General features: G+C 42.7%; 2 long non-coding RNA genes across 5 annotated transcripts in view; one reads left to right on the top strand and one right to left on the bottom strand.

The window, feature by feature from the left end:
* Positions 1-23157, top strand: part of LOC144382290 (uncharacterized) — a 43459-nt gene extending 20302 nt beyond the window's left edge. For 2 of the 4 annotated variants that reach the window (XR_013448897.1, XR_013448900.1), the window contains exons 4-7: positions 11196-11244; positions 13315-13393; positions 13681-13746; positions 14714-15409. This is a non-coding gene — a long non-coding RNA (uncharacterized LOC144382290). Of the gene's footprint in view, positions 1-11195; positions 11273-13314; positions 13394-13680; positions 13747-14713; positions 15410-22696 lie in introns of those variants that run through there. The other 2 variants (XR_013448899.1, XR_013448898.1) reach the window with 2 other exon arrangements.
* The window catches only part of LOC144382077 (uncharacterized), a 405648-nt gene that overhangs the window by 222506 nt on the left and 155774 nt on the right, over positions 1-27368 (bottom strand). The window lies entirely within an intron of this gene.

The following is a 27368-nucleotide window of genomic DNA, read 5'->3' as shown; positions in this document are numbered from 1 at the left end:
AAATTCTGCTGTTGAAGACAAATCACAGAAGGATCATATTACCAAGGACGGGAAGTGAGATAGACCACTTACATGAAAAGCCCATTTCTGGAAATGGTGTGGTGACAAGTATCCATGGAAGAAATGAGGATCACAAAACTTTCATGAGAGCCCAAAAAAGACAATTCGCTTCCCCCACATCAACAGTGAATCTGTAACTCAAGCCTCTGGTTCCCATATGCCAGGACCCTTTCTATTAGACCTCGCTGCTAGGGTATCACTACTTTCAAATATATTCTCTGCTTGGTTGGTTCCCTGCCTCTCATCCTAAGAAGACCTGTATTTGCTCAATTTCTGAAAGGTTACATCTCACCTTTCTATATTTAAACGTCAATAAAAGGTGGGGGGGGAGTCAATTAAAAAATCTGTCAGTAGAAGAATCTGATAACTATGTGCTTGAAACTATGTCTTTTCAGTTTTTCCAACAAATGAAACACCATACTAATGAAAAGTCTGAGCAGGTGAGTCAGGTGGCCCCAAGTGTACTTGCATAAGAGGTTCCTGAGTTATAATTTATTCAAATAGCCCTGGGAGGGTGGTTGTGTCAATTTCCCTCCTATTGCAGAAATTTTTTCTAAGACATCTCTGAAGGCTAGTAATTGAGCTGCTCATTGAGCTACTATTTATTTAGCAACTATCCTTACTAGACACTGAGTTGTGATCTATTCTCCAGACAGCATGCGGAGTGATCCTTGTGAAACCTGAATCAGGTCTCACTCCCCTCTGATAGCTTCCCATCACAGTTGGGATACAATCCACATTCATTCCCTAGCTTACAAAGAAGGGCACCATGGTTGCCTCTCTGACCACATCTCCTTCCACTCTCCCTCATCTATGACCCTCCAACCTCTGCACCAGGACACTCCACCATCTCCTTTCACCCTCCCTCATTGATGACATTCCACTTCATTTTTAATGGTCAAGGGGAAGACCCTTGAAAGTCTTCCAGGCCTTTAAATATGCCGGTTTATTTCCTGCTGGGGTTTCTATACTAGCTATTCTTTCTGCCTGGAATGCTTCCCATCCAGGTCAGTGCATGGGCAGCTCACCCCTGTCATTCCCATCTCAGTTCAACTGCCCCCTCCTCTAAAAGGCCCTTCCTTGATACCTGATCTAAAATAAGACCTTCCCTGGTCACCCTCTGCCCCACCTCTCCTGTTCTATTACTTCATAGTTCTAATCACTACCAGGAATTACCTTGTATTTCAAGTCGTGTTCCCCAGAAGCAAAGCCTAGGGACTTTTGTGCAACTGACTGGCTCACTAAGGGAGTGTTATCGGGAGAAACTTGTAAGGGGGGTGCAGGAAGTAGGATAGGACATGAAAAGCCTGAGCAAAGATGTAGTTCAGGTGACACATAGTAGCCTCAGCCCACTGGGTGCTCTGGAGCAGGAACCGCACCACGAAGTTCATCCTACCTTGAGGCAAAGGAGCTGGTCTTCTGTATCCTACTTCAGCATGTCTGTGAGTGAGGGCGGCTCTAGTGTGGGGCATGTTAAGTTTTGAGACAATCTCAATTTTCCAATGGCAAGCCTTTGCACAAGGTTGTAGATGTGAGCTGTTAGGCTGGCAACAGCTGGGGGATGGATACACCAACCGAGAGGCTCGGAGCAGCATACCAACACCATCTACAACATTTTGCTCATCTATTATTTTAATTGACTTCTGTGTGTCTGCCCTGCTAGACTTTAGGCTCCATGAGGGCAAAGATATCACCTGCTCTATTTACTGTGTTACTCTTTAAGACATAATAGGCACTCAATAAATACTGGTTGAATGTTCAAAGAATTAATGAGTTAAGACACTTTACTTGCTCTATCTAGCTAATCCTTACAATCACCCTGGGAGGCAGGACCTGCAAGTCTGAGTTCTTTCCAGGCTCGGATCCAAGCTTGTCCATTTGAGAGCCAATTAACCGGATAGCCTGGATATAAATAAACCATGCGGACAAACTTCTCTATAGCCTTTACCTAGAGCCTTTTTCCTTACTCTCCACTACCTCCCTCCATACACATATGTAGGCTTTCCTTTGATTTTCAAAGTATTTATTCCCCAAGCCCCAGACCTTGAGCCTAAATAATCACACAGAATCAGCACAGAATCCCTGCACTATTTTCCTTGATGCCTTGCTTTGTTCCCACACAAGTTAAGAATATTTTGAAAATAAACACTGGTTGTCATTAGTACAACGGACGAGGACTGTATGTAGAGATGCTGACTGTATGAGTTAGCACACACTAAGGTTATATAATGTTTTAATCTTTAAAACTAAATGGCATGAATTATCGGGCCAACAGGAATATTCCAGCCTGCTTCATCCCCATTCATCGCTTAGGGTTTTGTCAGGTAAGTGAGGACAAAATGCCTTAAGATCTCACTCCTCCAAGAGTGATTTGTGCACGTGCCGCATCAGCACCAGCTGAGAGTTGATTGGAATGCAGAATCCCAGGCCCTACCCCAGGCCCGCTGAATTGAACCTGCATTTTACCCAAATCCCCAGGTAATTCAGGTGCACATCAAAGTTAAGGAGGTGTTGCCTTCGCACAACTGCACCCAGCCTTTCCTACCACCCCTCCTTTGGTGATGCTAATTATTTTAGAACACCCCCATTAGTTCTTCAGATTCCTTTTGCCCTGAGTCACAGAAGACCATAACAGGGACCTAGATGCTCCCTTGGTCTGTAAAAGTAAAAGAAACAGCTTGGGATCTTCCAAGTGAGATACCTGTCCTGAATCCAGAGTTTCAGAAGGGGATAGTGTAAAGAATACATGGTTCTGGAAAGATGAACATCAAGAAATGTCACCACCTCTCCTACTCCCTTTCCTTGAACTTCAGAGAGGGAAACTTCCCCATGAGCAGGTGGACTGATTCTGTCTTTGTCTTCTTTTTTTCAAAAAAAATTTTAAATTATTATATTATGTTAATCACCATACATTACATCATCAGTTTTTGATGTAGTGTTCCATGATTCATTGTTTGCGTATAACACCCAGTGCTCCATGCAGAACGCGCCCTCTTTAATACCCATCACCGGGCTAACCCATCCTCCCACCCCCCTCCCCTCTAGAACCCTCAGTTTATTTTTCAGAGTCCATCGTCTCTCATGGTTCATCTCCCCCTCCGATTTCCCCCCCTTCATTCTTCCCCTCCTACTATCTCCTTCTTCTTCTTTTTTTTTTTTAACATATAATGTATTATTTGTTTCAGAGGTAGAGATCTGTTATTCAATAGTCTTACACAATTCACAGTGCTCACCATAGCACATACACTCCCCAATGTCTATCACCCAGCCACCCTATCCCTCCCACCCCCCACCACTCCAGCAACCCTCAGTTTGTTTCCTGAGATTAAGAATTCCTCATATCAGTGAGGTCATATGATACATGTCTTTCTCTGATTGACTTATTTTGCTCAACATAACACCCTCCAATTCCATCCACGTCGTTGCAAATAGCAAGATCTCATTCTTTTTGATGGCTGCATAATATTCCATTGTATATATATACCACATCTTCTTTATCCATTCATCTGTTGACAGACATCTTGGCTCTTTCCATAGTTTGGCTATTGTGGACATTGCTGCTATAAACATCGGGGTGCACGTACCCCTTCAGATCCCTACATTTGTATCTTTGGGGTAAATACCCAGTAGTGCATCCAGTAACCCAGAGGCCCTTCAGGGGCCCGCTGGTCAGTGGCAGAGAGTAAGCTTCTATGATTGGAAAGAAAAGAGATGGATGGGTGTCACTGAGTGATGGAAGAAGTGTCATCCAAATCAATCACTGATGTCAGTACTTTCGAACCCTGGAAGACCATGTAAATGGCCTGTGCTATGAATTTAAAAGTACCCCCCACCATAGGGATCCTGAATCAGCATCCTGGAGCAGCACCTAGGAATCTGAATTTATAAACAAATTCCACAGTCATGTTGGGAACCAATAAACTTGGTAATTACCATAAATCAGAAATGTTCAAACTTAATTGGTGATTTTTTTAAAAAATACATGGAATACTTATTATGCTAATAATAAGTTAATGTTATTTCCAAAGCTAATAAAATGCTACTTCCAAGGCTCTTTTCTTGCAGTATAATTCAAGGGACCCAAGAATCTGTAAGCCATTGAACCAACTATTATTCCTTGTAGCAGAAAAGACTCTGAGCTTTCCCACCAGCTGGTTTTGTGCTCCTTGCATGTGTCATTGAAGGGCTCTGAGGTCTAATTTCTTCATCTGAACATGGGGTATTAAATTATCCATTTCACAAGGCTGATGTAAAACGCTAGTGAGTTTAGCTATGGGGACACGGTTAGTAATTCTATCAAGTGCTGTACATGGGGATAAGCAATTTCAATTTTCAACTGGCTCATTGAAATATTTCTTTATTGTATCTTGGAACAATTACCTAATTTGCAGTGTCCAGTGTAGGATGGAAATGTGGAGCTCCTTATTAAAAAAAATTATTAAGAATTTGAAGTTGGTTACAGCAGAGCATTGGCACCCTTCTGAGCATGGGGCCTTGTGCACAAGTCACATAGTCAAGAGGCTGGCCCTACTTATATCCACAGGCTCTGGAAATCAACCCTGCCAAATACAGAGGGTTAGGGATGGGAAGGGAAGACAACAGCAATAATATGAGCTGAGCATTTGAAAGTACTTAACAAGTTTACAAAGTTCCTCCATATGTAATGGCTCAAACTGACTTGGTTATCAGAATCACCTGGGGAGCTTGTTAGGAATCCCTATTCCTGGGCTACTCTCCTGCCAATGTCCAACTAATAGTCCTGGGAAGAGGGCCAAGAATCTGTATTTTTAACAAGCTTCTTTGAAACACATCTTTATGGTCAGGAAAGTTCTGGAATACTTTTAGTAACCTATTAGATTCTCAAACGAACTATTCTTCCTCCCACTGTGAACTGAAGTAGACATCATTAGCTCCATTTTGTGAATGAGGAAGCTGGGATTCAGAGAGGTTTGGTCAAAGCTAGGAAGGGCCAAAGCTAGGATTGAAGCTGTCTTCAAAGAGAAGGCTCTCATAGCTCCATTACATCACGGTGTGTGGATGCCCATGTGTGACAGAGAGAGAGAATATGAAAGAGTAAAATCTCCCACATCTCCCCTAGATTTGAACATAGAATTGTGTGTACCTGTTGCTTTGGGGGAGATGGGAGTGCAGCTGTTTGATTGAAGCCAAGAGAAAGCCGGATGTTTCTCAGAAGCCAACGTAACCATCAGAAAAGACTTCCTGGGTGGTCTCTAGTCAAGGCTATTTTTAAATTCTTGCTTATTTATGTCAAGCAATTCTTGCTTATTTTGTTCATTCAGTCATTATCCCTTCCCTTTGCCCTGTTTTTGAGTCTTCATTATTTTTTCAGGTGGTCCATTCTCCACATGGGAGCCTGAGCCATCCTGGGAGGACAGGGGTCACACCGTTTAGTGCCTCTCCTCAAAAGTCCCCAGGACCTCCCCATTTCACTCAGGGTAGAAGCCTAGACCCATCCAATAACCTACAAGGACTTAATGCAACCTTCCTCCAGCTCCTGTCTCTTCCCAGGATCCTGTCCACTCTGTCCCAGCCATACCGATTAACCAGGCCTGCTCCTGCCTCAGGGCTTCTCCACATATCCCCACATGGCTCCCTCCCTCACCTCCTTCAAGTCTTTATTCAAAATGATGTCTTCTTAGTGAGGCTTTCTTTGATTACCCTATTAGGCATTGCAGCCCATACCCCTGGCTCTCTCAATCTCCCTCACTCACAACCTTTAATTTTCTTCTATCACTATCTTCTAACATACTAAATAATTCCAACCCATGTGTAATGTGTGTCTGTCACCTGGCCACTAGAAGGTAAGCTCTGTGAGGACAAGGACTTTGTCTCTGCTCACCACAGCATTGGGAATAGCCTGCACAGTGCCTGGCACAGAGCAGAGGCTCTGTGAATAGTTGTTGGATGATGGGTGTGGTCATTCAACAAACCATGTGTCCCGCCCTAAGCTAGACACTCACCATGCGACAATGAAGGAGACCCACCCCCGCCCTTGGAAAGCACACAGTCTGCTATTTAAGAAAGGACTCAAACACAAAGAAGTCAAACTGAGTGGTGGGAGTCCATGTGAGAGGAGCGTAGGCAAGGTACACACCTGCAGGGGTGCCCAGGGAGGAACAGACTCAGCCCAGGAGCCAGTGGGAGCTTTAAACAGCAGCTGAGGATTGAGTTGGGCTTGAGGATGATTGACATTTTGACAGAGGGAGACCCAAGAGGGAGGAGTGAGCCCACCCCAGACAGAGGGATCAGCAAGCACAAAACACGCAAAATTCAAATTGTTCTCAGGAGGACTGCAAGCAATGGGACAAAGCATGCAAGGCAGGGTGTGTGTGTGTGTGTGTGTGTGTGTGTAAAATGAGTACAGCTGTAAGGCTGTCCTGGAAAAAGACAGATGCCCCGGGGGTCCAGTGGACTGGGGTCTAAGTGCCAGTTCAGCCCAGCTCTCTCTGGCTGGCTTCCATACTGCCTTGTTGACAGCTCCCAATGCCCCACACAACTATATCCTCTGGTTCTTCACCCTCAGGCCTTCCCATATTTTGCAGAGCAATTTAGCCTCAGACCTATCTTCAGATTCATAAACACAAAAATATCTCTATAGAAATTAAGTGTCAAATATTCTGAGACTTACAGCCTCTAAGCACAAAATAAAATCGAGTAGAAGCTTTAAAATTTCAGACTCCTCCTTTCCTTTTCTACACTGATCTATCCAACTCAGAGAGATTCCTTTTACTCTTTCTCTGACATGGAGAGCCACCACATCCCTATCCCCCACTGGGTCCATAGGGTTCCTCATGCCATTTTCATCTAGTGCACCTGGTTATCTCACTGACTCCTCACTGCACCCCTGTGAGGTAGCCATTATGATTCCATTTCTCAGAAGAGGAAACTGAAGCCCAGGGTCACATCGTACATTAGGGACCGAGCTGGAGGGAAAGCCCAGGTTCATCTGAGTCCAAGGATAAAACACTTCTCACCCAACATCAACGAGAAACAGGACGGGACAATGTGTATCTCGTCATCAAGAGATTAAAGGCTGCTTTTTAAAATTGAAGACTCAAAAACATGGCAAAGAATGGATTCTTCCCCCTCTCCTTCCACTGGGCACATATTAAATATTAATTCCCTTTGTCTTTGCAAACAGAGACGTTGACTAAGATGCACATCATAAAAAATGCAAGGTAAAGTCTCATTCTAATTGCAGCTTTTGTATTGGAAATGCATTTGGATGACTTTCCTCCCTGCAGCTGGGGTTGGACATTTGACCTTCTTTGCCCTTGGTCCATGTTGTCCAGAAGAACATGGGTGTCTGTGGAGTAGCAAGAGATCAAAGACATATTCCCATCAGGAGCCTGACAATCCCAGCTCCAGGCATCAACAAACACTGTCCTTAAAATATTTTTAGGAGGCAAGAGAACTTGAGAAGGAGGTCTTTTCTGGCTAATGGTTCTCTAGATCTCGTGAGAGGGGCTGGGAGAGAAAGGTGGGGCAGCAGGGGTCAAAGGACCCACCAAGATGAAGGAAGGCCATCAACTGCAGGCTCGAGAAGGGACTTTATGTTTTGTTTTGTTTTCAAGCCTGATTTTCCCTTGGGTTTTTAAAAATAATAAATTTTACTGGGTTTTTTTTTTTTTTTGGAAAGGGTATGTGTTCACAGCAGAAAATTTCAAAAATGTGAGCATGCAAAAAGGAGATAAAAATTAACTGTAATCCAAGAAATGCATGGGAATGATAAACATCCAAATTACAGCAGTATTTATCCCTAAGGGCAAGGGGCGGATTATAATGGGAAAGGAGTAACACAAGAGACCATCAATCATATGGGTAATGTTTTATTTCTTTGGCTAAGTATTGGGTACCTGGATATTGGTTATACTTTTTCTTTGGTATCTTTTTAATATGTCGGAAAAAATTCAGAGTACATTTTTGAAAGTCATCTGTTAGGTTCATCATTGAAAATTCAGTGGCTAGAACAGCCCCCTGCTACGGAGTAAATACCTAATAAATATTTCTTGAATGAATGAATGAATGAATGACCGTGTGTTGCCTCTGCCTTTTAGTTTCCCCTCATCTAGAAATTAGGGCTGGCAATATCTACTCTTACAATTAACGATGGGAGTTAAACATACCTGGGATACAACCCAGATGCAGCACTTTGATAAATATTCAACCAGGATTTTCATTTTTCCAACACATGGATTTTTTTTTTTTTAACAGCATTTTAAAAAATAGGATCGGGCGCCTGGGTGGCTCAGTCGTTAAGCGTCTGCCTTCGGCTCAGGTCATGATCCCGGGGTCCTGGGATCGAGGCCCTCATCGGGCTCCCCGCTCCGCGGGAAGCCTGCTTCTCCCTCTCCCACTCCCCCAGCTTGTGTTCCCTCTCTCACTATCTCTCTCTCTGTCAAATAAATAAATTAAAAAAAAAAAAATAGGATCATGTTGGGGCACCTGGATGGCTCAGTCGAGGTTAAGTGTCTGCCTTCGGCTCAGGTCCTGGAACCTCACATCGGGCTCCCTGCTCAGTTGGCAGCCTGCTTCTCCCTCTCCTCCCCACTCCTGCTCTCTCTTGTTATATCTGTCCCTCTCTCTCTTCAAATAAATAAATAAAATCTTTAAAAATGAAAAATAAAAAAATAAATAGGATCATGCAACACATGCTACATTGTAATCAGGTATAATCACATTTTCGCTTGTCTTTTAAATTCCTTTCTCCATTATTTTAGTGGCTGGATATTATTATTATTATCCCATCATATGAGTAATCTGAGCTTTGAAAGAGTCAACATCCTTAGTTGTTGAGGACGGTCTGATGGTACCATTGACAGAATTACTCTGGCAGACTCGGGAGTTGGAGGGCGCTGTGCTCAGCAAGGAGGGGTATTAATTATATCCCTCCAAGGTGACCCCAAGAAAATGTGTTAGGGAACATTCTGAGAGGTCTGTGGCCCTATCCTTTTTTACCTTTCTAGGGAAGCAGTCTCAGACAGCCCCTCTCTTGGCTTCTGCTTATTTATGGAATAAAATCCAAATTTCCATATACCCGTCCTAGTCTGGCCACCAGCCTTTTGTCCTGGGCTTGCCACCATCCAGCCATGTGGGTCTGTCCAACTCAGACCTTGCCAAGCTCTGTCCCAGCCTAGGTTTATCACATCTACCATCCCCCATGACTGGAGCCCTTCTTCCTCAGCTCCTCCTCATTGTTCAGGTCTAAGCTGAACGTCACTTCCTCTGAAAGTGTTCCTGTCCTGGCCCCTCATTGGAAGAAGGTTCCCTCTTATGTCCACACAGTGCCCTGTGTTTTCCCTTCACGGCCTTTGCTCTACTGCAAGAATTCAATATTCATCTGCACAGCTGTTTGCTGAATGCTCGTCCTCCTTACTGGGAACTCTAAGCTCCAAGAGGACAGGGAAGGACTGCCTCTGTTTTGCTCCTTGTTGAGAGTACAGCAACTAGCAAAACCCCTGCTGCACACAGATGCCTAATAAATATCTCTCTCTCAAATGAATGAATGAATGAATGCTTTTTTTTTTTTTTAATGAATCACTTAACTGTGTTACTTACCTCTGGGCTTCAGTTTCAGCCTTGTCTATAAAGTAGGTCTGGCAATATCGAACTCAAAAATTATTACGAGAGTAATCGCACTAGTTTCTGTAAAATGTCTCACTGGGCATAGTTGACAGGTGAGAAATGGTTCTCACTGGCATGGTTATTTTGCTCCTCAAACACTCCTGGCCTTAGTATATAAAAAGAGGTACCCACCGCTCTACTTTACTTAAAAGCTTTTTCTTTGCCTCATTCGAAGGCAAGTACAAATGAAAATGCGGGGATATTCGTTTTAATATTATCCCTTTGAACCTCAAAATGCATATGATAGAAAACAGGATGACACATGCAATTTTACCTTTTCTTCTAGCTAACTACTATTTACAAATGGTGGGTCAGTTGCTCCCGTCGGAAAACCTTTTCAAAGCTCAGGCAGTTAATTACAGCTGCCTCTGGGCCACACTTGGAGATCAATAGCTTGAAACAGACCGGGAAGGAGTAGGCATCACTCAGGCATGATGGGCTGAATGCTGGTAACCTCAGGAACCAATGTTTCTAGAAGTCAGCGGTCCCACCCATACATCCATTTGTGATGGTTTACAAATGTAGTCAGTGCAAAAACATCCTTTACTTCCCAAAGAAAATCTGGGCTCTGATCTAGACCAGAGGGGATAAGATATAATTCATCTATTCAATTCATAAATACTTATTAACCACTTACTACATGCCAAGCTATTTAATAGGTGCTAAGCAAGGATATAGCAGTGAACAAGGTAGGTAAGACCTCTGTTCTCCAGGAGCTTATGTATTTGGGGCAGGGGGGTGGGTGGGGATAGGCTAGGGAAGGACAGAAGACAAAGAAACAAAAGAAGGGAAAAAAAACAAAGAAAAAAGATCATACAGAGATGAATGCTTTTTAAAATAAATTTACATGCACTAAAGTAATAGAGAAGGAGAGAGTAACTATTTGATACTGTATAAGGAAATGAAGTTTAATCTGAGATCTGCGTGACAGGAAGAAACCAGTACACAAGAGTCTTTCAGGAAGAGAACAGGTGGTGCAAAGGGCCTGGGGTGGTAATGTTAGATTTTGAAAACATAGTTAAGTGACTAGAAGAGGAAACAGAAATAGTCATGGACAGAGACTGACCCTGTGAGCCATGGTGAAGAGCTTCCACTTCATCTAAGGGGCACGAGAAGCCACTGGATGGTTCTAAGCAAGGGAGTAATATAATGTGATTTATGCTTTTTAAAAAAATCACTCTGGCTGTTGTGTGAAGAATATATTATAGGGGCAGGTGTAGAAATAGCGAAACCATTCAAGAGCCTATTGCAATAATCTAATTGGGAAGCAATGGCGGCTTGGACAAAGACATACAGACAATCCCGTCTACAATGGGTTTATAGTTAGTTAAAGTAAACACTTTTAATCCCACAGAGGGGATATTAGTCTTATAAGAGGGCTACCAATCAAATGAAATTGTCAGTTAATTTGAACAGAAAAGTTCAAATGTCCCACCTTTCCTGTTGTTAGAGATGGTGTGTATATAATCTTCTTTCTCTTCCTTCCCCAGATCATCATGTTAAGATTCATCTGTTTAATAACCTCCCTGCAGATCTGAGGTACTGTCATTAGCCTTCAAAGAACAAGGTGGGAAAGATGAAAGACAGGTGTTTCTCCTTTCAGGTATATGGAATCAAGGCATCTGGGATCAGGATGTCAAGGCAAGAGTTTATTTGAACAAATACAACCACCAAACAAGGTTGAATTAGAAACCTCTCCTTCTGCCCCATGTGATAATGGGCAGGAACCTCTTGGGTCATGGAATGAAGGCTGCAAAGGAATTTACCCAGTGTCTCCTGATGATGTTCACTTGGGAGGTTAAGGAAATGTGTTGGGAAGAGAACTGGTAGAAGGAGAGAGTATTTGTGAAAGCCACCCACGCCCAGTCCAATCATAGCTCCTAAGATTTTGCCAGCCAGTTGGTCTCTTTTTCAACGCATATTACTCCAGGGCCCTGGGCCCATAGCAACTGAATGAGATGGGGGCAGGGAAGGGATCTTGGCCGCCTTAATCCAGTATCCAATATGGTGGGTAAAAAGTCTAAAATATATTAAAGATCAGTAATCAACATTTGGATGAGAGGAACTGAGACACATGTATATGGAGAAAGAGCAGGTGAAGATGTGCTCCAAAATGACTGCCCTATCTCTCAAATACCTGTGTATGGAAGAGCCCTCTTGCATGTTTTTTTGATGCCTCCATTGAGAACATTGTTCTATTTGCCACTAACTAGGCCAAAAAACTCTAAACTATCAGAATCAGAGAGAAAGAGACAGAGAGAGACAGAGACAGAGAGACACAGACAGTGAGGCTAAACAGATGCCGTCCCTCTTATCTCTAACCATATGATAAGGCCAATAAAATATATCACAATACCAGGGGTCTTATGTCCCTGTTCATAGAAAGAAGCAGCTCGTGAATTTGCCCCGTAGGATAGTCATTATAAATCAATATTAAGGTATGACTTGGAATCAATTAGATGTAAGCCCTTCAAATAGTCTCACTTCCCAACCTTAAAGCAAAGTTCCTCTGTGGGAGCTAGCCTCAAATTTACACACACACACACACACACACACACACACACACACACACACGCATTCTTTCATCTCAAGATACGTACTCTCAGATAAGGTCCTCAAATATTAATACAAGTTTTCAACTTTAAAGAACCTTTAATTTTAAAAGAAACTACAGTGAAATCATATGATACATGGCTGCATAATATTCCATTGTATATATATACCTCATCTTCTTTATCCATTCATCTGTTGATGGACATCTTGGCTCTTTCCATAGTTTGGCTATTGTGGACATTGCTGCTATAAACATTGGGGTGCACACACCCCTTCGGATCACTACATTTGTATCTCTGGGGTAAATACCCAGTAGTGCAATTGCTGGAATTCTTAATCTCAGGAAACAAACTGAGGGTTGCTGGAGTGGTGGGGGGTGGGAGGGATGGGGTGGCTGGGTGGATAGACATTGGGGAGGGTATGTGCTATGGTGAGTGCTGTGAATTGTGTAAGACTGATGAATCACAGACCTGTATCTCTGAAACAAATAATATATTATATGTTAAAAAAAAAAAAAGAAGATAGTAGGAAGGGAAAAATGAAGGGGGGGAATCGGAGGGGGAGACGAACCATGAGAGACTATGGACTCTGAGAAATAAACTGAGGGTTCTCTAGAGGGGAGGGGGGTGGGAGGATTGGTTAGCCTGGTGATGGGTATTAAAGAGGACACGTTCTGCATGGAGCACTGGATGTTATACGCAAACAATGAACCATGGAACACTACATCAAAAACTAATGATGTAATTTATGGTGATTAACATAACATAATAAAATAAAATTTAAAAAAAACTACAAAGTCTGGATGCCCGCAAACTGTGATATCTCCCCAAATGTCCATGACGCCCCTGCAGGAGCCCCTCCTTTCCAAGAACAGAAGGTCAAACATGGCTGCCTCCTCTGTCCACTGCGACTATCACACCCTCTTTCTTTCCACGAGGCAGCAGCCCCTGGCCCCCCACCCAAGGACAAATCAAAGGGAAATTCGAGCTCCCAGCACTTTGGGCAGATCCTTCTTGTTCGCAACTCTACAGAAAAAAAATTACTCTGTGTTCCCAGGGGGAGGATGTTTATAGCGAAAGCCTGACTCTGAGTCCAAGAGGCCGTGAGGAAGAGCAGAAGCACCGACCTTTGCGAGGTGACCGCCTTCGATGCCATACACCTGACTGTAGCATGTTCTGGGGGTGGAAGGGAGAGGTGGCTCAGAGGGGAGAGTCAGATGCCAATTCAACACCAAATTCCATACCGATGTGTCTGAACATGGGCTGTTAACGAAGGGTACCTGACTTGAAATTAATCTTGCCACTCACACAAACTGATAGAAAATATGCATTGAGAAGCATACATGGGCTCTTTATTGATTGAGATTTTCTTATTCATTTGTTTGTCTATTTTTTCTCCCCTCCCACCCACTTAACATGTCAGCTCCAAGAGAATGCTGCCTTGTGTACCTCCTTTGCCGTCACGGCTACAGTGCCTGGCACACAGAGGGTAGGTAGTAAATTCTGGTTCAATAAACAGATACAGAGAAAAGACTAGAAGGAATGAATAGAATTAATAGAAATTACTTGGGGAAGAAAGACTGTGGGGTGGTTACAATTTATTCTTTATATTTTCTATCTTTCCCAAGTTTTCTAAAAAATATTTTTCTAAAAAAATAAAATAAAAATATATTTCTAATTAGAATAAAATGGAATGAATATGGCTTGGGGAAAACCCAAATTATCACCAACATGGCCGTTAGCTAAGAAGTAACAGGCAAATTCAAACCTAATAATAATGCACATACTTGAACTGATGTTATATCGATAGCAGCGGGGATATACATCCCTGTTTATTCATTCATGCATTCATTCAACAAGCATTTATTGTGGGCCAACCATCAGTCCTTGGCCCAGACAGTAGAGAAACTGATGAGGGATCATGTTCAAATTCAGAAAAGGTAAAATCATCACATTTTACCCCACATTTACATCTCATACAGATGTAAAGTGAAAATGTGTTCGCTTATTTAAGTCACTAATGAGTGAACTGGTAGTATGTTTCTATCAGTTCAAAAGAAAATGGAGAGATTAGACACACAGATAGGTCAGAAATATTGAAATAAATATGTGAAATGGAAGCAAAACTGGCCTCTTGCACAGTTTGGGAGCCTCCAGTGTACTGATGGATGTGAGCCTCCATCGTACTGAATTTTTGCATGTCTGCAGGCACGAATTATTTTGCCTTGCTATCAATTATCTACACTTTACAGAGTAGACAATGCAAGGTTAGCATTGGATAATCCGGAGAAACATGCTCTAGACAATGGATAATTTTCCATGGCAGCACAAAGGTGATTAAGATATAGTCAATGACTTCTCATGTAGTATCTGGGAAGAATGACATAAATAAAGGACTTGCTTTGCTCTGGACAAGAGGAAAACAAATCTTTATGTTGCTCCTCTTCTGTTGACAGGGACCCTGTGAAAGAAACTCCTGTACGAAAATGGAATATTATCCAAAGAAATGAAAAAAAAAAAAAGCTATAATTTGGTTTCAAAGCACATTTTAAACTTTTCTGCATTAACAATTTTATTACAAATACAACAGCAAACCAATACATGCTCACCGTAAAACTAAAATGCAAACCATAAAAAAAAATATGGGAAAATAGAAATCAGTGCCCTTGACTGCTTCCCTTGCACCAACTGCATCTTCTCACTCACTGGAGACGCTACAAAAAACAAACAAACAAACAAACAAACAAAAACCAATGTCCACAAATCCATAGATGAGTTATAATGCTGAAGGAAGAGGGTCCTTCATTCAATGGGGCCATCTTAAAAAAATTTTTGTGTTTTTAAAGTAGGATTAGTTTGGGGAAGGGGGGAGAGAAGAGCTCGAATGCTCTGCATTGGAAAAAAGTCACAAGAATGTTAAGTGTTTAAGGCCAGCAAAGGAATAGGGTTGGGGGTATTCAGGGAGGCCAGGGGAGGAAGTGGTAGAAAGTGAAATACTCAGCTAAGATATAGCCAGTGAGACATGCCCGGTGCCAGGAAAGCTTTGATGAATTCTTGGGATCGTGACATCTAATATTTCATCTCAAGTTATTGTCCATTCTGTCCCATGATGTAATCTCCCGCTATGAGCAAAACCTCTTCCATTAAATAAATATCTGCTAGATAGGACAACCTGTATCAGTGGCACTTTGGAGATCTTTAAAGACTGTGTCAGTGTGGGTTGGGCTCAGGGTGGGGGGGCAATGGAGAGAAGAGAGCAGTTGCAGGAGGTGAGAAATTTAATAGTCAGAGACTCAGAGCAAGAGATGACCAGGGATGGTAAGCCCCCAACTCCAGGTTCTGCTAAGAACACCTGGAGATACAGGACAAACATACTAGTCTTCCTGCCTTCTCCTGGATTGAAATTCTATATATTTGAACTAAATGTTAAAGGAAAGTGTTATCTCAAGAAGCTGGAGCCACAAATGACAGCATGGAGGGCTTCCCAGAGTAAGTGACGTTTGAACTGAGTCTGGGTCTCATCACACAAAAGGGGCTAACTAGGAAAGGAAGATGGAACCACATGCACAGAAGCAAGGCAGCATAAAAGGGCTGAGGGATGTTTGGGGGAACAAAGAGCTGGCTGGTATTATAGAGCTCAGCCTACATAGAAGGAGTGAGATATGATTTTGAATTGTATGCAGATCTCTGAGGCTAATGTTCGGATTCATGTTATAAGATACACCTGGTACAAAGAAGGAAAGCATCATGGTATAGCCCTGGTGATTGGACAAGGATTTGGAGACACATAATCTAACATTCACTCTGTCACTAACTCAAGCCATCAGCTTTCCTTCATCTGTGAGGCAGAGACAATGAATCGTCCTTCCAAGGCTGTGCTTATCCCCACAGAGCACTGAACTAACACAAAGTGTTGGGATGAGAGAAGACTTTCTCCTTTTCTGAGCAAGAATGGAGGACAAACCCACAAAAGGAAGGATATTTTGCTGAAAAAGCTCAGAACACGTAAATGGACTGAGTTTAATTCCCAGTGTTGGAAGAGAATCAATAAGCAAAGAATCCCTTCCAAGAGGTACTGTCTGGCGTGTAAACAAGACATGATTTTAGCAAAGCTGGTCCAGTGTCTTTTTTTTCTTGCCTTTTGCTGGCATTAATGTCCTGGAACAGATAGCTCTGCACCTCTAACTCCATTCTTGCCCCCTTTTTTAGTTGTGTTTGTTGCTGTTGCTGTGTCTACCGGCTGGAGGCGTGAGTTCAACAGTCTTACAGAAGGGCAAGTGGACAGATATGACCACTCTGACGAACAGGAACTTTTATAATCTTTCTCTGTCTTAGTGTGCGATGCTCAGGGTCCAAGAGCCAGGAAGGCACACCAGTGCAGCCCCCAGGATTCATTCATCTGCACTGAAAGGACCCAAGGCCTCAGATGAGGTCCTTCAGATGATCTTGAGGTACTGAAGTCCTTCTTCCTCAGCAGGGACATCAAAGTCCTCACCAAATGGGTTTTGGCAGTATGTCAAGTGGTTCTCTGGACAGAGAGGTGGGAGTTAGACTTATTAGCAATTCCCTGGGTTTACCCGGCACTGAATCTCAAATGCTCTTGTAGGTAAGTCTTGATCAGTAGGGACCAGGTCTATTATAGCATTGTCACCATTAAATGCTAACTGAGCAACTAGGATGAGCTGAGTGTGAAGAGATGCCCAATAGCAAAAACACGAGTGCTCCCCTAAAGGAGCATAGAGGATCCAAAACACATCCACAGAAGCTAAATAGCAGCATGCAACAAGTCCTTTTGAGTGATGTGGGTAGTGCTGCAAACAAAGGTGGTGATTATTAGTCTGACAAGCTCAGGTCATAGTCTGTACCATTTTGTTTGTGTAATACATCCCCAGAATTTGGCATAGAACATGTACATAGTCGGGAGCTCAAAAACATTTGTTAAACAGGCAAATAAGTCTGGGGTGGTGGACAAGGAGGGTTTGAAGGAGGCAGTGGCATACAATTTGTCACAGAGAAAATGGACAGATGAGGGATTAAGAGCATGGATTCTGGAGCCAGGCTGCCTGGATTTGAATCCTGGCCACACCACTTACAGCCAGGGGATTTCAGGCAAATTATTGAATCTTGCTGGGTCTTAGTTGTTTTAGCTGTAAAAGGGGGACAATTCCAGTACCTACATCATAGAGTGGTTGGAAATATTACAAATACATAAAGTATTAGTAAACTACCAGAATATAATAAGCACTATATATGGCTAAGTGATGGTGATGATCATGACCATGATAGAGACATTGAGGTTCATTCTAAATGAGCCAAAGCACAAGGAGTGTTTAAGGGATGGGAACACCAGTTGGGTGGTGGGCATGTGGTAAAGGAGCAGTGAGAAGTATCAGCATAAAACAGGATGAGGACAAGACTCCTCAAATGCCATTTGAATTTGACAGTGTGCGCACCTGATAGTTTTATAGACGGTGCTCTTCAAAGGGTGTTTTAGAAAATGAAGAAATAAATTTAGTACTGCTTTTCATAACAAAAACATGCAAATATCAACAGGAAAATGGCCTCATAAGCTTTGGTATATTTTAACCAGGGAATACTACACAACAGTTAAAAAGAATGAAGTCAATCTGTATGCAAGACTTCAGGAAAATCTATAAGTCATATTGTTGAGTGAACAAACGCATGTTGCCCAGCAATAATGAATTACAATACTACCAACACAAGCACATGTTTCTACATACTTTCTATCGGCCCATATGTTTGCAAATACAAAGAATGATGTTTAGAGGCTCACATATCAAATTGATACACGCAAAGATTCTGGAAAGAGGAACACAATTGAGGGGATAAGAAGGTGGTCAAAGAGATCTCACCCACATCCTCCACGTCTTTCAATAAGGAGAAGAGTCCCACATTATTTTTGTAAATAAAAAGTAATACTTTTTTAAAGAAATTTGTTTGTATGGAGGAGAGAATAGAAGGCGACAGCTTAAATGGAAAGCACTGCAGCTGTCTGGGTGTGAGGCAATAGTTAGCGTTGTCAGTGACGGGAATGACAAGGAAAAGTACACAGTAGGAGTCAACAAAACAAAGTAGAGAGACAGAAAAATGGTGACGTAGCTCTCCGAGAGAGAACCTAGAGTTGAGAGACAGACAGACAGAGAGGGAGGGAGAGAGAGAAAGAGAGAGAGAGAGCATGAGTTCCATTTTATGCTCACACACAGTGACACCAACACTCTGAGAAGAGTTGCCATCCAATACTCTACTCTTGGCATGTGGACCACTTCCTCTAGCATAATAATGACAAAATTAGGTCAATTAGTTTTGTCAATTAATTAATTACTTGGCCCACAGCTCTTTTAACTGCTTTATAAAACAACTGCAAAGAAACCCCCAAGCAGTTGATTTGATACTGAATAGCTAGAGCTTCACTCTTGCTTAATAAGAAATAGCCAGATTGAGGCCAGAGGGTCTTATTATTTTATCAGCGCATTGAATCTGAGGCAGTAAATGGTTCACTACTGATCTGGGGAAGTTACTTTTATGCCATAAAAAAGGGGGTAGTTTAAGCCCTAAGCGACTTGGATTTCAGCATTTCTGATCAATACAGAGCCAAAATGTGTCTTTCACTTACAACTGAGCAGAATAGTATTTATAATGTCCTGACCTCTCTGAGACCCACAGATAGTCCCTTCTCCTTTTGAAGTAAATCCATAAATAGTACATTTATTGAATCAAGTTTATACTAATCCTGTTGGAGATTGTCTATTGACAATGCCAAATAGAGTGCCCTTCTGTTTCAGCTCACATAAGATGCTAGAGAATCTACTGAAACACAAGTTCTTAATCTTGGGCTAATGAGGTTGGTAGTTCATGGATGGGCTTCAGAGGGTCAAGAATATTCTGGAATATTATGCAAAATTCTCTGGATTTTGTCTTGTTAATCTTTTGGGGAGCAAGAGCTCCTGGTCTAAATAAGTTCTACAAAACTAACTAAATAATGCTTAGAAACTGCTACAGTTTGGGAGGTTTTGTTTGTTTGTTTCTTAAAAAATACATCATTCTAGCTAACTGAATCATTCTATGTGATTCTATATTAAAGTTATTTATAGTAAGTCAATCTTCTAAGGGAATTATGACATATGAACTAACAACTTAAAAAAAATCATAGTTAGGAACCCGACATTTCTCAGAAACAATACCTAAGGAAAAAAGTTTACAGAAACACTATCTAAGGAGAAAAACTTGAAGGAGAACAAGGTTTCCTCTGGTTGAGAAAATCCCAGGACACTGTTGGAAGCAGAAAGCACTTGAACTGTCCATTGCAGAATAGATAGAAATTGGTAGGCAACGATGGAAGAGCAAGTTCTAAGTGAAGATAAGTGTTGAGCAAAGTCATGGACATAGGAAAAGACAAGGTATCTTCTATAGCTGGAACTTTCTGGGCAAGAGTAGGAGATAAGACAAGGATGTAACCTTAGATCTGATCAAGAAGGCTGGGCCCTATTCGATAAGAAGCTATGAAATGGGAAGCTATTTAATGTTTCTGATCAAAGGGATAACATGAAAAAGTAGGTCCATCTAGAGTGGAGGTGGAAGAAGTCTAAAGGAGGGAAGTCCATTATTTGTAGAGTAACCAGGGTGGAGAGGATTAGACACAAAGAAGGGCAGAACAAGTGAAGGACCACCCAGGGTGAAGGAGCTTGTAGTTGCCAAGGGCAACTGCTCTGAGGTCAAAACTTCTGTCCAAAATCATCGCCTTTTTCAAGTGTTTAATTGGCATGTCCATACAAAGACACAAACCCTTAGCACCTGCTCTACTAAGTTCAGGATGATGCATCCCCAGTAATCCTTCCTCCCATAAACTGGCCTTAGTAGGAGGGAAACATACTGAGCCCATAAAGATGCTGTCTCAGCAAGTGCCAGAGAACAAGAATAAATTCCCTCCTGAACTCTCTAGCCCCTCGTTATAGTCTTAACTCCCCGCCTCCCTCACCAACATGGGACACAATGAAAGTTACCATTGAAGGTGTCAACTCTACCTTTCCTGGCTTGGAGAAGTGTAGTCCTGTCTGTCTTCACCACACACTCCCTTCTGGTTATCAACTGAAGGGTTAATTACATTACATACTCGGGCGAATCAACAAATACATGGCCAGAGGGCCAGAGGCCATTTCGAATAGAAAACGTACACCTTCTCTAGAAACCATGACACAGAAGCATTGGAAGAAACTCTCAGGTCTCTCCATCACAGAGCCAACAGAACACAGGCTTCTGAGGTCATTATCTGGTATATAATCAGGACAACTCCAACAGGAAAAAAAGGAACCTTAAGATGAGAATCTGATAGTGTGCAGAGATTTACTCAAACTGTAGCAGACATGCACAGTCCTCTGTTATTACAAGTGTTCTCTGGTAAGAAATACTAAATCTCCTCTTGTTTAAGTCACTGGTGGTTGGAACTGTTACTTTGTGCTTTTGGGGAAACCCAAACAAGGAAACTGTCTACCCACAAGGACTGGAAGAGAAGAAATGGGCCGAATATTAAGATCTCAACCTAACTGTATCAATTAACAGCTGAGCAAGAGTTTGGTATTCTTGAGCAGGAACTTCATTTTGGAAGTTTGATGAGCAGTGATTTAGTGAAGTCTTGAGATAAGCTGAGACTTCCACTTAATAATATTTGCTCCTGAAAAGAACATTACTTTTGAACAAGGTGCTTCAGAGTCCATGTGTCATTTCTAAAATTATCTTGTTCCTTTGTAGTGATTTCATTGTTTGAAGGTTCTTTGTTCACAGTTTCATTTTGTTTGATAATTATGCCAGGTATAAAAGTCCTCATTACTTAAGAATCATGGTGAGTAAAATAGGTAAGTATGATAGATCATATATATGGATGGATGGATGGATGGATGGATGGATAGTTAGATGATAGATAGATAGGCAGATAGATGATAGATGGATAGATAGATGATAGATGATATGGATGGATGGATAGAGGGAGAGAGATGATAGATAGATAGATAGATAGATAGATAGATAGATAGATAGATAGGGTATTTTCACCAAGGTCACAAATAAGATTAAAAAAAAAAAAAAACCCTGAGGTAGGCAGAATAACCCCCCTCCAAAGATTTCCATGCCCTAATCCCTAGAACCTGTGAATATGATAAAGGCAACACCTGGCAAAAGGGAATTTGCAGATATGATTAAATTAAGGATATACTGATAGGGAGATTCTCCTGGATGACCTGCTGAGCACAGTGTAACCAGAGTGGTCCTTTTAAGAACAAGGCAGGAGATCAGTCAGAGGAGATGTGATAATGGAATTGGAAGTGGAGATGGGCACCTGGGTGGCTCAGTCGGTTAGGCGTCTGCCTTTGGCTCAAATCATGATCCCGGGATCCTGGGATCAAGTCCCGCATCGGGCTCCTTGCTCAGCGGGGAGCCTGCTTCTCCCTCTGCCCCTCCCCATGCTTGTGCATGCTCTCTCTCTCTCTCTCTGACAAATAAATAAAAAAAGAAAGAAAGAAAGAAAAGGAATTGGAGGTGAAGGAAGAAGGGGCCATGAGCCAAGGACTGTAAGTGGCCTCCAGAAGCTGGAAAACACAAGGAAACAGATACTCTTCTACAACCTCCAAGAGGAGTATAGCCCTGGCCACACCTTGATTTTAGGACTTCTGACCTACGACACTATAAGACAACAGATTTGTATTGTTTCAAGCCATTAGTTTGTGGCCCTCTGTTGCAGCTGCAATAGGAAACTAATACAAGACCACACTTGGAGCCATTAGGGCTCTAAGTTCCTGCATGAAAGAAACAATAAAGATGTAGGAATGGCCCCCCTGCCTTCCTGCCACAGGCCCCCAGAGGCACCTGGGGGACCTGAGCTGCAGACAACAAAGACTCATTCTACTGTCCAGAGCAACCCCCAGCAAGTAAGAACACGTTCATGTGACAGCAACACCTGGGAGAACCCTTCAACAGGCTCCACTCCCCTTCTGTTCACATTTTCATCCCATTGTGATCAAAATGGTGCAGAGGGTGAACAGCCCCAGAGCAAAGAGGAGAAGGACTTGCACAAGATGACTGGAGCCTGAGGTTGCATGGAAGGAGGAGCTGACAGAGGAAGGCACTGCGGGGTGAGGGGAATGCTGTCTCAGCCTGAGTCTCCTGAGAGCACTACCAGTGACAAGGGCCAGTGGGCAGGTGGCTTATTTGGGTAGTGGTTGTAGGGAGCTGGAGTGAGGGTCCAGGGAAGAGGAAAGGAGGAAAGGGAAAGCAATGCAAGGATGTCCTGTTGAGGGTGCTCAGTCTGCAGATGTTAACGGAATGCACTGTTCATGGGTAGTCCCATGGGCATTAACCACACACGTGCACTCGATCACACACACACAGTCTCTCACTCTCACTCTCTCTCTCTCTCTCCTGGGCCACAGGTGAATGCCATAAGGTCCTGCAGGCCACCTGAGTTACCACCACATCATCAGAGAAGCCCTGAGGCAAGAAGCTAGTGGTACATCCTGACAGTCCAGGATGAAGGCTGGCCAGATGAAGACCGTTGACATCTGTTCTCAACTGGTTACCACAGCAGCATTTGGAGTAAGAGATGGGGCTGACAGGGTTTGCAGTGGTCCACAAGAAGGATCCAATCCAGTGACAAAATCCAAACATTGTAATGGAAAAGAAGGATCCATTTGGAAGACCAAAAAAGGAAGGCAAATCAGCCCCTATTGTGTGGCCACTAACATGTGTTATCAATGGTGACTGGAGCTCCTGGTCAGCAGTTTCCAAGTCCCCCACATCCGGCACAAGGCTGGAAGCCACACAGCAGGCCCTCAGCAAAAGTTTGTCAAATCAAATTGAATTACTTTCCACTACCCTCTTCCCATGTATTAGCTTCCAGCTGCCATAATAAATTACTTGAAAAATAGTGGCTGAAAACCACAGAAACTTATTCTCTCAGAATTCTGGAGGATAGAAGTCTGAAATCAAGGTGTATGCAGGGTCATGCTCCCTCTGAAGCTCTGGGGCAGAATCCTTCTTTGCTTCTCCCTAGTTTCTTATGCTTGCTGGCAATCCTTGGTTTGTAGATACATCACTCTAGCTCTCTGCTGCCATCTGCACATGGCATTCTCCCTGTCTATTTGTCTCCAAATTTCCTTCTTCTCATAGGGCACCAGGCATTGGATTTAAGGCTCACCCTAATCCAGCAGGACCTCGTCTCAATTTAGTTACATCTGCAAAGACCCTACCCTCAAATAAGATCATATTCACTGATTCTGGGTACCCATGAACTTGAGGGGACACTACTCAACCCAGTGAATATACACAAGTTTATTTTGTATCACTAAGGGAGTCATGATTTTGCCTCTTTTGGAAAATTATCCTATAATAGTCAAGTCAGCAGGAAGGAACGGATTGAAATGAGGGAGATAAAAGAGAAAGTGTTTGGAGGTGAATATGTTAAGTTGGCCTAAAAGTGGGGCTGGAGTTCAGAGGACAAGGAAAGGCTGATGGAGAGGAGAAGTAGGAACCTCAACAGCAAAAGCTTCATTCTATCTAAAGTACTCATTTTACAGATGGGAAAGTTGAGGCCCAGAGTGGGGTTACTCTCTCAAGGACACAGAGCAGAGAATTGGCAAAGAGCAGGATGCAACCCAGATTTTTTGACTACCAGCCCAGGATCCATATGCTGATTGGAAAGGTTCTCATTAGTTTCGACATTTGAATGGAGTCTGTCAGACTGTTCATTTTCCCTGGATAACTTTCCACATGTCACATCTTAAGCGTTTCCACATCCGCATGCTGGTACATATATATACGAGAAAAAGTTCCACCCACATAGTGGCACAAAACCTAATTATAAAATCTCTTATTAGAAAAGCTGAACCTGACTCAAAATTCAACGACAGATAATTAGCTTACATGCCTCCCTGATTACACCATTGTGCAATCTTCGGCCGCTGGGAAATGTCTAAACTGTAGACAACTCTATAGCTATTAGTACAATGAAATAGATTTTGAGACAATGATTTCAATACTTGACACAGGTACAGAGGATCTCTGAATTCTTAGAATTCACAAAAGCAGGAGAACTGTGAAAATGAAAAGCATTAGAGCCCCACACTTGATTTTTTTTTTTTTTAATTATGGTCCTGACACTAGGGTCTTGGAAATATTATAATCAAGCACCATTTTCTTGTCTAACCCTCCAGTGATATTCCAGCTCCTGAGAGTTTATAATCACCAAGTCATAAAATGTAGCCTACTTTCAACTTGCTTTCACTCCATACTCCTGTAGGTATTAGTTACCTAGTGATATTTCTTTATCAGCCAAAGAGACTTGAGAAAATGTAATCATTGTTTTATAAACTTTCTCAAAACTTTAGTGGTTTGGAGAAGTATCTCTTCTATTCTTGCAAGAAATCCAATGTGTACCAGGATTATGTTTTGGCTCTGTGTTGCCATATGCTTTGGAGATACATATACAATAATCTCCATGTTGTGTTTCCAACTGTCATTGTTTCCATGACATCATCTCTTATGATTCTCACAACCACTCACTAAGGTATTCAGAGATGAGAAAACTGAAGTTCAGAGAAATTTAACCAACCTGTCCAATCAATGCCTCTCTGTGAGAGTGGCTAAGTTAGAACCTTAACACCAAGCCTCCTCCTCCTTCCCATGCCCCACGCCACCATCTGTCACCTTAAATGAGGCCAAAAGCACGCTCTGCAGAAGAGTTATTTTTAAGATATATTGATGAAATGATCCATTTGGAGTTGTTTGAATAACCCAAAAGATCTACCCAGAATAAAGTCACCATGGCACAGAGTAAGGTTCTCCCTAAAAATTCATGAATAAATTCTATAAAAATGGCCGTCACAATCTATTGACCACTTTCTTTAAAGTGAGTATCTCACTTTCTTTAAAGTGAGACATCCATAAATGACTAGAACATCAGATCTGAAAAGAACATAGTATCATCTAGATCAGGGTTTGGAATGGGAGGTGCTGCTTGGCAACTGTGGGCAGTGCTTCTGGCGTCTAGTGGGTGGAGGCCAGGGATGCTGCTCAACACCCTACAACATACAAATCAGAATCCCACAAAAAGAATGATCTGATCCAAAATGTCAAGTGACCAAGTTAAGAAACCCTGATCTAGACCAGAAGTCCACAAATGCTTTCTGGAAAGGAGCAGATGGTAAATATTTTAGGCTTTGCCATTTACAACAGAAGCAAACGTATGCAATATGTCCATGAATGGATATGGCTGTGTTCCAATATAACTTTACTTATAAAAACAGGCAACTTCCCAGATTCGGTCCACGGGCCATAGTTTTTCCACCCTCATCTAGATTAATGGATTTCTAATTTTCTTTTCTAAGGACCGTGAAGTGTTCCACTCAAACAAAATACGACATGGAATTCAAGACATACAACAGATCAAAGGAATGCTTCTTTGGCTGAAGCAAGGATGCATCCAATGTAGTTCTCCAGTGGTAGGCTGGGTGAGACTACTCAGGGCAGTTTGGAACACTCTACTCTTACCCAAATGACCTTTTCGAAATGAGCAAGTCATCTTGTACTCAAAACCCTTCAGTGGCATCCTACTGCTCCTATGACAAAATCCCTCTCCCCACTGATATGACCTCACGACACAGCAATGTAGCTAAGTAGCTCTAGACCCTGACTGAGAAGCATCCAGGAGGAAAAAAGTGGTAAAAACAAACAAACAACAACAAAAAAACAATTTGTTGTAGACACTGTCAGCTGCTTCCCAACAGCTATCTAGTCCCCTTCCTGGTTCCTTGGAGAAGTCTCAAGAATCAAAGGCCATGTTTTGCAGGGGAGGCTCTTCACCAGCCTAGGGGTTAAATCTTTTTCAATTCAAGCTGCCCAAGGCAGTTGCACTTGCCTGTGGTTGACAGAGAAGCAAACATATGACACAGCTCTGGTCAATAAGACCAAAGAGACCCTCCTCACTTCCGACACCAACGACAAGCATGGTGGTCTCGAAGACCACCCTCAGTTTCAATAATTCACTATAACTTTACTGATCATTTTATGGTTTATTACAGTGAAAGAACACAGATTGAAATCAGCCAAGGGGGTGCCTGGGTGGCTCAGTCGTTAAGCGCCTGCCTTCGGCTCAGGTTATGGTCCCAGGGTCCTGGGATGGAGCCCCGCATCGGGCTCCCTGCTCAGCGGGAAGCCTGCTTCTCCCTCTCCCACTCCCCCTGCTTGTGTTCCCTCTCTCGCTATCTCTCTCTGTCAAGTAAATAAATAAAATCTTTTTTAAAAAAAAATCAGCCAAGGGAAGAGGTTCAAGAGATACCGAGCATGGAGCTTCCAGCTGTCCTCCTCCAGTGGAGTCATGCACGTGGTGCTCACTTCTCCCAGCAATCACGTGTGAGGAGATGCATGGAGTGTTGCCACCCAAGGCTGCTCCCCTGAATCTTGGTATCCAAGAGATTTTACTGGGGGTTCATTCATGTAGACATGATTGACCAGCCCCATGGCTGATCTTAGTCTGCAGCCCCTCCAGAGGTTGAGCCACACAGCAAGGTCCAAGGCCTCCCACCATAAATCACATGGTTACCTTAGACTCTCTGGCATAGCCCAAGGACATCAGGTAAATAAAGCCATTCTTATCTGGTAGGACATTCCAAGGGCCTCTAAAGGTTACCTCCCAGGAGCTGAACCCAAAGGACAAACACCTGGGCAAGTTTAATCCCTTACTGCACAGACTTACAGAGGAGGACTTGATGGAGTTTTTGTCTCCTGTCTTAAAGAGATACAAGACAGGGATCCTCATTCTCCTCACATTTGACTGTTTTTGTGTGTAGACGCAAGGCCTGGAACTGCAGCAACCACCCTGTAACCATGAGGCAAGGCTCCTGAAGATAAACATCACAAGTGGAGTTTGGCGGAGAGAAAAAATGGGAAGCCTACAGTTCTAGCTCATGTCTTGACGCAAACTTTTCTTTGCATGGGCTCATATATCTCCTTAATTTGTTTAAGCTCTTTTAAGTCAGATTTTCCTGTTACTTGCAGGTGAAAGCTTCATACCTCATTAGGGTATTATGGTCTGGCTAAGAGCCAGTC

This window comes from Halichoerus grypus, chromosome 6, assembly GCF_964656455.1.
Source record: "Halichoerus grypus chromosome 6, mHalGry1.hap1.1, whole genome shotgun sequence".
Taxonomy (NCBI): domain Eukaryota; kingdom Metazoa; phylum Chordata; class Mammalia; order Carnivora; family Phocidae; genus Halichoerus; species Halichoerus grypus.
This window is presented reverse-complemented; position numbering and strand designations above follow the sequence as displayed.